Consider the following 13,324-nt stretch of genomic DNA (forward strand, 5'->3'; position numbering starts at 1 on the left):
GCATAAAATTTCCTGCTGTGCTGACTTTGGTCTTGATAAAACACAGTACACCTACACCAGAAGATGACATGGCTCCCGCAAGCATCACTGATTGTGGAAACTTCACACTAGACATCAAGCATCTTGGATTGTGGCCTCTCCACACTTCCTCCAGACTCTGGGACCTTGATTTCCAAATGAAATGCAAAATTTACTTTGATCTGAAAACAACCTCTTGGACCACTGAACAAGAGCCCAGTTATTTTTCTCCTTGGCCCAGGTAAGACGTTTCTGGCATTGTCTGTTGGTCATGAGTGGCTTGACACAAGGAATGCGACACTTGTAGCCCATGTCCTGGATACATCTGTGTGTGGTGGCCTTTTTCTACCACACTTTTTCCTTCCACTCAACTTTCCATTAATATGCTTGGATACAGCACTTGTGGAGTGTGTCAATGACTGCCTTCTGGACATCTGTCAAGTCAGCAGTCTTCCCCATGATTGTGGAGCCTACTAAAACAGACTGAGGGACCTTTGTAAACACTTGGGAAGCCTTTGCAGGTGTTTTTGCCAATTATTCTAATTTACTGAGATAATGACTTCGGTTTTTGTTGGCTGTAAGCCATAATCATCATCATTAACAGAAATAAACACTTGAAATAGATCACTCTCTTTGTAGTGACTTTATATAATATATGAGTTTCACTTTTTTGAACTGAAGAACTGAAGTAAATTAACTTTTTGATGATATTCTACTTTTGTGAGAAGCACTTGAAAATATAGGATTAGTAATGAAGAGGTGTCGTATAGACGCCTTTCCATTACTAAGCAGTGGGCTTGATGTAACCGGAAAATACAAAGGTGACATCAACCCGAAAGGAATGAACCCCACTTGCCAATGCTATGGGGCAAGTGGGAAGAGTCGGGCAAAGCACCAGAATTGGTGCATCTAATAGATCCAATATTAATGGTTCCTTACCAGCCTGAGAATACCAGTCCCCAACTGTCTGCTTTATTTAAATAATTTGAAAAGCGGCATGGGGACCCCTCTATTCTTGATAACCAGCCTTGCTAAAGCTGACAGCTGAGGGTTGCAGCCCCCAGCTGTGAGTTTTGCCTGGCTGGTTATCAAAAAAGCAGGGGAACCCATCTCATTTTTCAAAATTATTTATTTATTTAAAATCTCACGGTGCAGGGCTGAGCTCTGAGAGTTCACCCCAGTTCACTGTGAGAAATTTCTCACAGTGAGCTGTGGTAAACTCTCTTAGCTCAGTGGCCAGTGTGAACATGCACCCAATTATGGTCATCGTGGAGTGGAGTTGTGGGATGGCATTCCCTTTTTTTGATCAAAAAGCATGCCCAGGGTAAGACCTCTCATTGGAGGTTGGGGGTCACATGCTCAGACACTGCAGCAGCTCCCATTGGTCCTCTAGAAAGGTCCTAAAGTTGCTCAGGTACCTTAGCTGCTCCCATTGGTCCTCTAGGAAGGTCCTGAAGTTGCTGCAGCTATAAAAGGTTCGCATAGCCGCACGGCCATGTGCTAGTGTCAAACCAATGTCTATGAGCTCAGCGCCAGTGTGGTCATGTCTGGATGCAGTTAGGGTTTGGCTGAAATAAGCCCCTAGAATACCGGCACCTCCGGTGAGGAGTTTGTATGAGTGTATTCAGGGCCTTGGCTGAAATAAGCCGCTAGAATACCGGCACCTCCGGTGAGGAGTTGTTTGTCTGTGTTCTCTGACTGCATGACCACAGTTTGCTCTGGTTGATAGCTTTGTACCTCTGTGAGGCTAACAGGGCACAGCATCTTGTTCCTAGCGACTCTGTGGAGTTAACAGAGTTTGCTTATACTGCCATTTGGCACTGCCATTTGCCAGCAGCAGGTTCCTCTCCTGCACAGTGGACCCCGGGTTGCGAACGCAGCTAATAATACATATATATATACTCGGTGCCTTCCGCCAACCCTAACACTATGTTTCTATCCTCATATGCAGGCATTGCAAGACCTTAGGTGTCCATGGTTATGTTCACTGATATAATAACAGTTAGCTAGTTGCTAGTTGTCATAACTAGGGTTGAGCGACTTTTATTTTTATAGGATCGGGTCGGCTTTCACGAAACCCGACTTTCTCAAAAGTCGGGTCGAGTGAAATCGGCCGATCCTATAAAAAAGTCGGGGTCGGGGTCGGCCGAAACGCGAAACCCAATGCAGTGCAATGGGATACTATGGTTCCCAGGGTCTGAAGGAGAGGAAACTCTCCTTCAGGCCCTGGGATCCATATTTAAGTGTAAAGTAAAGAATTAAAATAAAAAATATTGATATACTCACCCTCTGACGAGCCCTGGTAGTAATCGGCATCTTCCGTTCCTAAGAATGAGCGCGTTCAGGGCCTTAGATGACGTCACGGCTTTGTGATTGATCGCGGCGGCCCACGTGACCTCTCAGCGACCAATCACAAGCCGTGACGTAAGTCTCTCAGGTCCTAAATTCCTCATTCTAGGAATTTAGGCCATGAGAATTACGTCACGGCTTGTGATTGGTCGCTGAGCGGTCACGTGGGCCGCCGCGACCAATCACAAAGCCGTGACGTCATCTAAGGCCCTGAACACGCTCATTCTTAAGAAGGAAGGCTGCTGGAAAGAAGCAGGGCACGTACAAGGGTGAGTATATACCTAATAGGAATATACTCACCCTCGGCTTCTTTCCGGCAGCCTTCCTTCTTAAGAATGAGCGCGTTCAGGGCCTTAGATGACGTCACGGCTTTGTGATTGGTCGCGGTGGCCCACGTGACCACTCAGCGACCAATCACAAGCCGTGACGTAATTCTCATGGCCTAAATTCCTAGAATGAGGAATTTAGGACCTGAGAGAATTACATCACGGCTTGTGATTGGTCGCTGAGCGGTCACGTGGGCCGCCGCGACCAATCACAAAGCCGTGACGTCTTCTAAGGCCCTGAACGCGCTCATTCTTAGGAACGGAAAATGCCGGTTACCAGCGGCGATGTCCAGGCTGCGTCGGAGAGGTGAGTATATCAATATTTTTTATTTTAATTCTTTATTTTACACTTAAATGTGGATTCCGATACCGATTTCCGATATCGCAAACATATCGGAACTCGGTATCGGAATTCCGATACCAGATTCAGAAGATCGCCGACCTCATGGCCGACCCCACACAGGGGTCGGGTCTGGTTTCATGAAACCCGACTTTGCTAAAAGTCAGCGACTTCTGAAAATGGTCGACCCGTTTTGCTCAACCCTAGTCGTAACCATGAATACATAACATCCTGTGATGCAAATGAGGAAAGGGGTATAGCGAATAAGAAGAACTATGCTACATTTTTAATTGGAGATATTTGCTAATATTATTACAGCTACTACATATTGGGATACGATATTGGAGGTGGGAATACCCCTTTAAGATTTTATCCTATTGTGAACTTTTCCCTTCAGTCACTGTTTCTCCTTTTTTGGTTTTTGCATACAAACACTGATGCAAAATGCTGACCAAATACTGATGTGTGAATGAGGCCTTGAAGCTAGATTTTTAGCAAAAATAAAAGTTTTTTTTCCCAAACATTGCATGTCTAATGTGTGGCTTTTTCAAGTATTTTTCTGAGACTCCCTGTAGGAAAAAATGCTTTAAAAAAAAAAAGCATATACAAAACATAGAAAAAATGATGGTTTTATTTTACAAGCCAGAGTGTGCAGTGAATCTGCAGCTAGGTTTACACAACAGTTTCTTGAGGAGGATTTTGAAGTGGATCTGTTCCAAAATACACATCTAAAACTACTTCAAATTCTCTTTGAATTACATTTCCTACTCATTTCAATAGATGATGCACTCGGTTGTTTCTACAGAAAAGTCTTGTAGAATTTTTGTGCTTTGTTATTTAAAAAAGAAAAAAGTTTTACCCCTTCATGACTGGGGGTATTTTCAGTTTTGCATTTTTGTTTTTTGCTCCCCTACTTCCCCGAGCCATAACTTTTTTATTTTTCAGTCAATATGGACTTGTGATGGCTTATTTTTTAAGGGATGAGTTGAACTTTTGAATGACACTATTGGTTTTAACACATGCTTGTCACTTTCAGACCTCAAATAATGCAAAGAAAACAAGTTCATAATCATTTAGAAACAACAATACTAATGTTTTAACTCAGGAAGAGTTCAGAAATCAATATTTTGTGGAATAACCATGATTTTTAATCACAGCTTTTATGCGTCTTGGCATGCTTTCCACCAGTCTTTCACACTGCTTCTGGAGCAAAAATTTAAGAAGTTCTTCTTTGTTTGATGGCTTCTGACTATCCATCATCTTCTTGAATACATTCCAGAAGTTTTCAATGGGGTTCAGGTCTGGAGATTGGGCTACCCATGACAGGGTTTTGATTAGGTGGTCTCTTAATTTTTGCCAGAGCTGTATAACAATCTAGGCTGTAACAAGTCCTTAAAGATTAATTTCTAACATTTGCATCTAGACTGTTTTCCACCAAACTGTGGAGCATTGTGTGACAAGCACAGTGAAAGTTTTCACTTAGATATGGTGGCTATGGAGAAAAGATATCAAGGAAAATGGAATCTATCAATGCTTGAAGATTACTGTTGGACACTTGTAAGAAATTATCCAATACAGAAGTACAAGAGACAAGCAAAAAAGGGTTGTCACTGAATGAGGACCAAATTTTGTAGTGACATTTGTGCAACAGTTTATAATTTGTAATAATGTTTAGGACATGTTTTAGTTATTTGAATTGTTGCTAAATTTCCTCTAAATAAATATCAGAAAATTGACATAACTGACGCCAGTCACTTCTCACGGCCAAGCCGTGAGTCAGAGTGGTCAAGGAGTCCAAGGTCAGAAACCAGGAGGGTACGTCATAAATAGGAGGAAGAGAAAAAGTGTAGTCAGGTAACGTTCCGAGGTCAGAGTACCGGGAGGATAAAAGATCAGAGCAGAAGGGGTTAAACAGGTAGGTAGTCAGAAAAAAGTCCAAGGTCAGGCAACAGATCAAACATATAGAACTTAAGGCACAGAAAGCACAGCACAAACCTCACAAGATGAATGTACATCTGGCAGTGTTCTGGGAAACTCAGCTCAGTTAAGAAGCATGGCCATTAAGTGGAATAATGAACACATGAGACAGCCGATGCCTCACAGTCTCAGATTGGATAGTCACGCTGTCAAGCAACACACTGACAGCTCAGCACGCCCCTGTACCAGATTGGATAGCCAAGCTGTCAATCACAGTGCTGACAGCTTCAGCGCACCCCTATACCAGATTGGACAGCCGAGCTGTCAGTAACTGCATCCCAGACACCCTGAGGGGTGGAACCGTGACAATAACAAAATATTTTGGATCTTCATATCTGCAAAAATAATGTTTCAAAGTACTGAAAATGTTATGCATTAATGAAGTAATAAAAGGAAAACAATTTGAAATCCTAGAAAAAAAAGAGACAACTCAAATTTTTCATTGTCAGATTTGAATTCAGGAGGTCAAAATAATTAAGTAATGGCTCATTTCAGAACTGAACCTGACAACTTTTGAAAATATGTAGAACAGTGTTTCTGGATGAAAATTGTGCAAGCTGCAAATTTTTTCACATGCAGATTTGGTCAGTGAAAAAATTGCTCATCTACACTTTATAATTAAATAATATTGTTTCGAGTACAGTCCATTTTTTTTTTATTCGCACAGAAAATACGGTGTATGCATGAGCCCTAAAGGGAACTCAAAAAATAACTGGATGTTTCTTAACTTTCAAAGACATAGTAAGGAGTAACCCCCTTTATTTTAACATAGTTTGCTATAATCAACTACTAATTAATTTTTTATTTGTATGAAAATTAAGATAGAAAAATTGGTTTTACATAGAAATTCTAAGAAATTTGTTTTGTATTTTCTTTTTTTTTTTTCAAATTCCTTTTGAAGCCTGAGAAATCTGAACATAACTTTGAAGCTTCCTGACAACTGTGACACTTGATACAAATTACACAAGTGATTGAAATAAATGGTTTTCATATTATTGCCCTAGGACATATAAGCCAGTGATTTGGTCTTTAGACAGAGATAGTTATGATCTCAGGTGGATAACATATTATTAGCAAACACGAGCTTACCCCCAAAAAATTGCACCCTTCCCCTGCTTTATTTAGATTTTTATATTCCTCATAGCTTTGCTTTAAACCTGTATTACCATTAAATCCATTAAGTGTTTATGCATTAAATTGGTAGTCACTTGCGAATTTTGTGAAAATTATAGGATTTGTACTGGGAACGTTTCATAACAGAAACATGTGTTCCTCTAAGTCTTGTATGGCCTCATTCATTATAATTTTTCCTGATGTTTTGCCTACCATATTATTAACTTCTATGCGATGAAATACCAGCTTGTCTTTCACGGCAGAAAAAACGAGGAGAATAATTATGAATGTGGAAATCCTAATGAAAACATAGTTTTTATTGATCGAGGCTAGTGCTCCCAAAAATGGGAGATTGCTGGATTTATGAATACCATAAAAAGGCAAACATAAAGGGAAAACAGTTGCATTTTTAAAAGCTAAATTACTAGGCATCATAAACTTGCTTACATTTTTTTTTTTTTTGCTACTGCGAAGGAAAAAATACAAGGTTCTAATTTAGCATTAATCTAATTTTCAAGTACTTGGCATTTATACATTTTTAATGACCTGAAGTGTGTTTTATATGAGCTAATAAGTTAAACATTTAGCCTGTTGTTGAGCGATAGAATTTCACCTCCCTCATTCTCTCCATGTCTGCATGAACGCTCTCCGGCCAGACTAAGACCATTATAAATATATTAATGGAGTTATTCTAATCGTGTACTACTCCCATGCTACTTATTTGATAGAAATATTCCACCCCAGGACATAAGACTAGTTTTTATATTTTTATATTTTTGGCATTTTATGGCTGAGAATTTATAATTAAGCACACATTGCATATTTTTTCTGATGTTATTTTGCATTAATTTAGCTTTTTTATGTACTTTTCCCCTTATATTTCAGAAAAGGAGTTTATGGGAAAATAAAAATGAATTTGTCATACTTGCCTCTCTTTTACCTAACCTAAATACTTGTGACGTAAATTTCACCCTTATTGTTGTGCACAGTAAAATTTGTAATTTTTAATTAAGGATTGTAGGCTGTAGATTTTAAGGGGTATTCCCATCTCCAAGATGCTATCCCAATATGTATTAGATGACAGTAATAGTAATAATATTAGCAAATAACTCCAATTAGAAATGTAGCATAGTTCTTCTGATTCACTATGTCGCTTACCCCATGTGCAGAACATTGCAGTAGCTTAGGTATCCATGGTTACAACCACTAATAAATAACTGTCACTATATGAGTGGTCGTAACCTTGGATACCTAAGCTACTGCAATGCCCTACACATGGGGTAAGCAAAATAGTGAATCAGAAGAACTAGACTACATTTCTAATAGGAGGTATTTGCTAATATTATTGTTATTACTATTGTCTACTACATTTCTAATTGGAATTATTTGCTAATATTGTTATTACACCTACTACAATCTTAGAGATGGGCATACCCCTTTTAAGTCCAGATGAGTCTAGAATAAACATTTATGAAAGTGGTTTCCCAGACAATATATATTTTTTAAAATACTGTTTTATTTTTGTTGCTCTAATGTTAAGTTCTCAAGATGAGTTTTCATGAGTTTCTTACAGTTGCAGCAAAGTGGATGAGATTTATATAAATCTACTGCCCACTGTGCTTTTTTCTATGCAGCATAAACTGAACTGCGGTGTGTTTTTTAAATCAGCAACATGTCAGTCTTAAAACTGTGGGTATTGGGGATTAATCCAATTATCCTGTGTAGTGCATTCCAAAGAATTGGTGCAGCATGGAGACGGGTGTGGGAGGTTCTGATTATTGAGGATGTTAACCTTAGGTCATTAGCTGAACGGAGAGCTTGGGTAGGGTGGTAGACTGAGATGAGGGAGGAGATGTAGGGTGGTGCTGGAGCACTTTGTGGGTGAGCATGATGAGTTTATATTGAATTCTAGAGTGGATGGGTAACCAGTGTAATGACTGGCACAGGGTGGAGGCATCGGTGTTAAGGTTGGTGAGAATATGATCCTGGCTGCAGCATTCAAGACAGATTGGAAGGGGGAGAGTTTGATAAGATGGAGATCGATTAGTAGAAAGTTACAATAGTCCAGACGGGAATGAATAAGAGCAACATTAACAGTTTTTGCAGTGGCGAAAGTAAGAAAAGGTCAAATTCTAGAAATGTTTTTGAGGTGCAGATGACAAGAGGGAGCTAGCTAAAATCCACCAGTAAAAAATGCATGTAAACCACGCATGACTTTATCAGCAAAGTATTGTCAAAGCCAAATACCAACAGTTAGCTAAAACAAAGCAGCTTAAAATATGACACAAAAAAAAAAAAAAACCATAAGAGGACAAAAAAAACTCCACTATTCAAGACAAAAAAACCCAATGCACAGGCAGAGATGTTTACCTGTCTGAGGCCTCCAACTAATTACACTAACCAGAGTGCACAGGTGCAATAATACCGATACTGCAGCCAGCCTACAATCAGGATTTGTCCACCTGGCACACCTGTGTCATCCACCATCTTAACTTGGGTCTGCTGCACTCTGGTTAGTGTAATTAGTTGGAGGCCTCAGACAGGTAAACATCTCTGCCTGTGCATTGGGTTTTTTTGTCCTCTTATGTTTTTTTTTTTTTTTTCTTGTTGTTAGGGTTAGGACCGGCAATATGTGAGGACCCTTGACGCGGGTTGCCGGCTTACAGTATTGTGGCCATAATACCAACTAATACCTTACATACATTGTTATGTTTTTGGACACGTCATTTTTTCAGGGTGCAGCTGGACCCTAGATGGCTCTGTATACTGTGGCCTCTGTTCACACAGGATGCATGATAGCAATGGCTGGCCCGCTATATGGCGTTACTAATAGGCCAGAGCCATATGCTTTGTATTTCTGTGTGAACATGCCACATACAGATCATTTTTGCACAGGTGTGCCAGGTGGCCAAATCCTGATTGTAGGCTGGCTGCAGTATCGGTATTATTGCACCTGTGCATCTGTCATCCACCATCTTAACTTGGGTCTGCTGCACTCTGATTAGTGTAATTAGTTGGAGGCCTCAGACAGGTAAACATCTCTGCCTGTGCATTGGGTTTTTTAAAACATGACACACCAATAAGAGATAACAGCTGCATCAAATGAGTGAGAAAAACACAAGTAAAAAACACAAACAAACTTTACTAATACGTGCAAAAATACAGCAGAAAGTCTGCAATAACTCAGCAAATATTCATCGCGGGAGCATAGCCTTTTCCTGGAACTTGTGCCACTTCTATTTTTTACAGAAAAAGTAAAAAAAAAATTTGATGCCAGATGTTGCATGTGCGTTGAAAGAAATCGTAGATTGCGCTACACTGTGTTTTGTTTTTTTTCCAAGAAGGAGAAGAAGTGATCCAGCTTCTGGTTCCAAGACATATTTTTTAAAAAATTAAGTTCCTTTATTATCAGAGTTAAAATGAGGCTAAAATAAAAAACAAAGGTAGCACACACCGACAATCAGGATGTGTAGGGAGACATGGGGCACTAATGGCAATAACCAGACACGCTTCGAACACTACACGCGTTCTTAAACCAAGTTTAGCCATGCAGTGGCATCTGTCGCGGGCTTCCACACTGATTGAACCACCTGGAGGGTGCTCTGTTTTTTTCTTTTGCCTCTCGGGCTTTTTTTGTTACATTTTTCAAATTTCAGAATGGGTCTACTCTCTAGCATAAAAAATACATATCAGAATTTCTGTATAACTCTAGTAATAAAATGAGCATTTTATGAGTCCAGCTAAAAAGTGGGAGAGCTCATGAAGCCCACGGCCCTGGATTCATCAATTCTGGCGATATTCACGTCGGTATTGAAGAGGGGACTAATTGGAGCGAGACGCTTAAGAGGTGCATGCCTCAATAGCTGCTGGTTCCTTGGTAGAAATGATAAAGCAAAAAAATAAGTATTCAGCAACCACAATAGAAAGTACTTACAAAAAAACATTATTCATTAGTACTACTAAAATATCAAAAAAGGGAAATTAAAACATATAAAAGCTAGGCCTACGCGTTTTGATCACGGAGGCTTTTAATCATAGCACCATTCCTCTACATAGATACATGAGAAAAAAGGACAACAAAGGGTAAGTGCTTTACCATACAAAAAATAAGCTCTCGTACAGATCAATTCACTGAAAATTGTAAAACATATGGCTCTCAGAATATGGAGACACAGAAACAAATAATATTTTTTTCAAACAGTGTATTTATTATAAAAAACAGAAAAGCATAAAAAAGATAGTAAGTTTAGTAACAGAATAAAATAGGTGGCAATAAAGTTTTACATATTTTACATATTTAATTTCTCAGAGGAGCATGCATGGAATATAAGTCTCTTCACTCTTGACATGCCATGCCTGGAGTGTCACTCTCCGCAAGAAAAAAACCTTAACCCTTAAATCACAGAATACAAATAACACATTATTTGTGCAGCAAGTGAAGATCAGAAAATATTAAACATTCAAAAACAAAAACAGAATGGCTGTTTTGCTGCTTTTTCCATTTTACTCCATAAAACTTTATAAAAGATAGGTAATACATTTTAAAAACCCAAAAATGCGGCAGTGACAAATACCACTCATCTTGAAAAGACAAGCCCTTATGCATACAGCTACATCAACAACAGAAAATCTGAATATTAGTTTTCCTGAAATGTGAAAATAAAAAAGCTAAACGGTTTGTTTTGCCTTAAAGCCCCCCAAATTTGCCTTAAGAGGTTAATGAGAGTCATTGAAGCGCTTAAAAAAAATAAATTTCTGACATAATATAGCACAGTATAAAAAAGATGATATAAAGGTAGAATGTATGTTAATTTAAACAAAAACATAAAAGCAACTTAAAAACAAAAAAATAAAATAATAATAAAAAGTAAATAAATTAAATTGTTAATAATAAAGTATTATTTTTTCCCACTTTTATTTCTAAATGTTTTAAGAACTAATGGCATCAATTTTAATTTCTTAAAACAAGTCTGTACAATGAAGACATTTGACAATTAAGTGTAACACGTCATATAAACCTGTCAGTGTCGGTAAAACTGGTAGTCGCAGTGCCTTCAGTAGCCTTGGAGAATTGCTGCTGAAACAATAAGCTAAAGTAACAACATTAATCATGTACAAGTGTCACATCATCGTCAGAATGTGTTTTACTAGATATTTTCAGCTCTAACACGTGCTCTTTGTTTTTGTTCCCAACAAGGGCCCTGTCTGTTCCAACATTCCCAGCACCTGGGTGGTCATTCATAAAATAAATGAGATTTACGATCTTTCTTCAGATGCTTCATCTCTTTTCCATAAAGATATACAAGGCATGCAACCAATGATATCAAGAAGAACCTACACTAAAAATAAAGACAATAGTAGAAAAAAAAAAATCCTCCGCATACCAAATATGTTGAAGCATGATCAGCTAATGACACAATCAGGATGATTTAAGACAGTACTGGTTTGCAGCAATGGAAAAATTAAAGCGGGAGGTAAAAAATTAAAATAAAAAAAAACTACCAGCACCAAATTTATAATTGTTTTTTTATTTTATTTATTTTTTAATTTTGAGGGGGGGGGGGGGGTATGTAGAGCATTACATATCAAAAAGTTTTTATTGTATTACTGTTATTAAATTAATACAAAAAAAAATTTCTAACTCATTTTTTGTGAAATATAAGATGTAGATCAGTGTCTGATGGTTTATGCATTTTTTTTCTTTTACACAAATGAAAATACATTTAAAGTAATCTATGTAAATATTCCCAAATGTAACTGCACATGACTGTATCAATAAAACCTTAGGCTACGATCCCATGATGAGCTTTTACTGAGGTTTTGATATTGTAGATTTTTTGCACCTATTAGGTAAATTAGTTTTATTGTGTTTTTTTTTCATTCAATTTTTATGTGCTTTTTTATTGTGTTTTTGACGCTGCATTTTTGGCTCTTTTTATGTCATGTTTTAAATAAAGCTGCCTAGTTAATGATACTTCCTGGTATTTGGCTGTGATAAAACTTCACAGGCATTTTTTTATAGCCGTGGATTTTCTGTATCTTTCGCAATTCTGTTGGGAAAATCTGCACCAAAAACTCAATGTACCCGCAAGAGAAATTGACATGTTGAGGATTAGAAACACGTGCCACGGCTCAGTGTACAGTGAGTGAAATAAAGAAAATAGAACAGTGGGCAGGAGATATCTATATATCCCATTACGCTGGAATTGTAAGATGCTGCAAAAATAAGCAGAGTCGGAAACTCACCAAAAACTCATCTTGGGCACACAACTCATAGCATTGTCATATGCATGAGCTCTGTATGTTGAGACATAGTTCCTCTAGAGATCTATAGTATTTCATGAGGCATCATAATCTCCCCTAAAAGTAATGCTTCTTAAGGCCGGGGTCACACTCTCGCATCAAGTCTGGCACTGCTGTCGGCACTCGGGATCGGAGTTTGCAGCTGCATGTATTTCTATGCAGTCGCAAACTCCGGTTCCGAGTGCCGACAGCAGTGCCAGGACTTGATGCGCGAGTTTATCGCATTGAACTCGCAAGTGTGACCCCGGCCTAAGTTTAATACTGCCATAATATGACATGTGATAACACAGAGGTATAGTATAAGGCCATAACAAATGGAGGATCGCCTGTTAAAATTTTTAAAAATGTATTAAGAATTTTCAGAGAACTTAAATAAAGTGAAGACTATTTAATATATAACTTTATTCCCCCCTGGTAGCCTCAGGCTTCCAGTCATAGATGTGCGGCTGGTTTGGCTTCAGTCACCGCTCAGTATATAGTGAGCCATGTCTGTATCTGCTCACCCAGAAGTGAAAGACAACCAGATCAGCACTGATGCACTGCTGAGATGGCTGTCAGTCAGTGCCACTCACTATGCACTGAGAGGTTACTCAAGCCATGCTGACCGCACCTCTATGACTGAAAGCCAGATGTTGCCAGGGGAAATAAAGTTCCTTCTGGCAGCAAAAGCAAACCTCTCAATGTGGTGGCCGCACAGCTTTCAAACTTTATTAACCCCATATCTGAAGGTTAATAGTGTTTTTTGACATGACAGGTTCCTTTATAAGGCCGGGGTCACACTTGTGAGTTTCATGCAAGAAACTCGCGTGAGTTTCTCACATCAATACCCAGCACTGCTGACGGCACTCGGGACCGGAGCGCGTAGCTGCATAGAAATACATGGAGCCGCACGCTCAGG

Source organism: Ranitomeya variabilis, chromosome 1, assembly GCF_051348905.1.
Source record: "Ranitomeya variabilis isolate aRanVar5 chromosome 1, aRanVar5.hap1, whole genome shotgun sequence".
Classification (NCBI taxonomy): Eukaryota; Metazoa; Chordata; class Amphibia; order Anura; family Dendrobatidae; genus Ranitomeya; species Ranitomeya variabilis.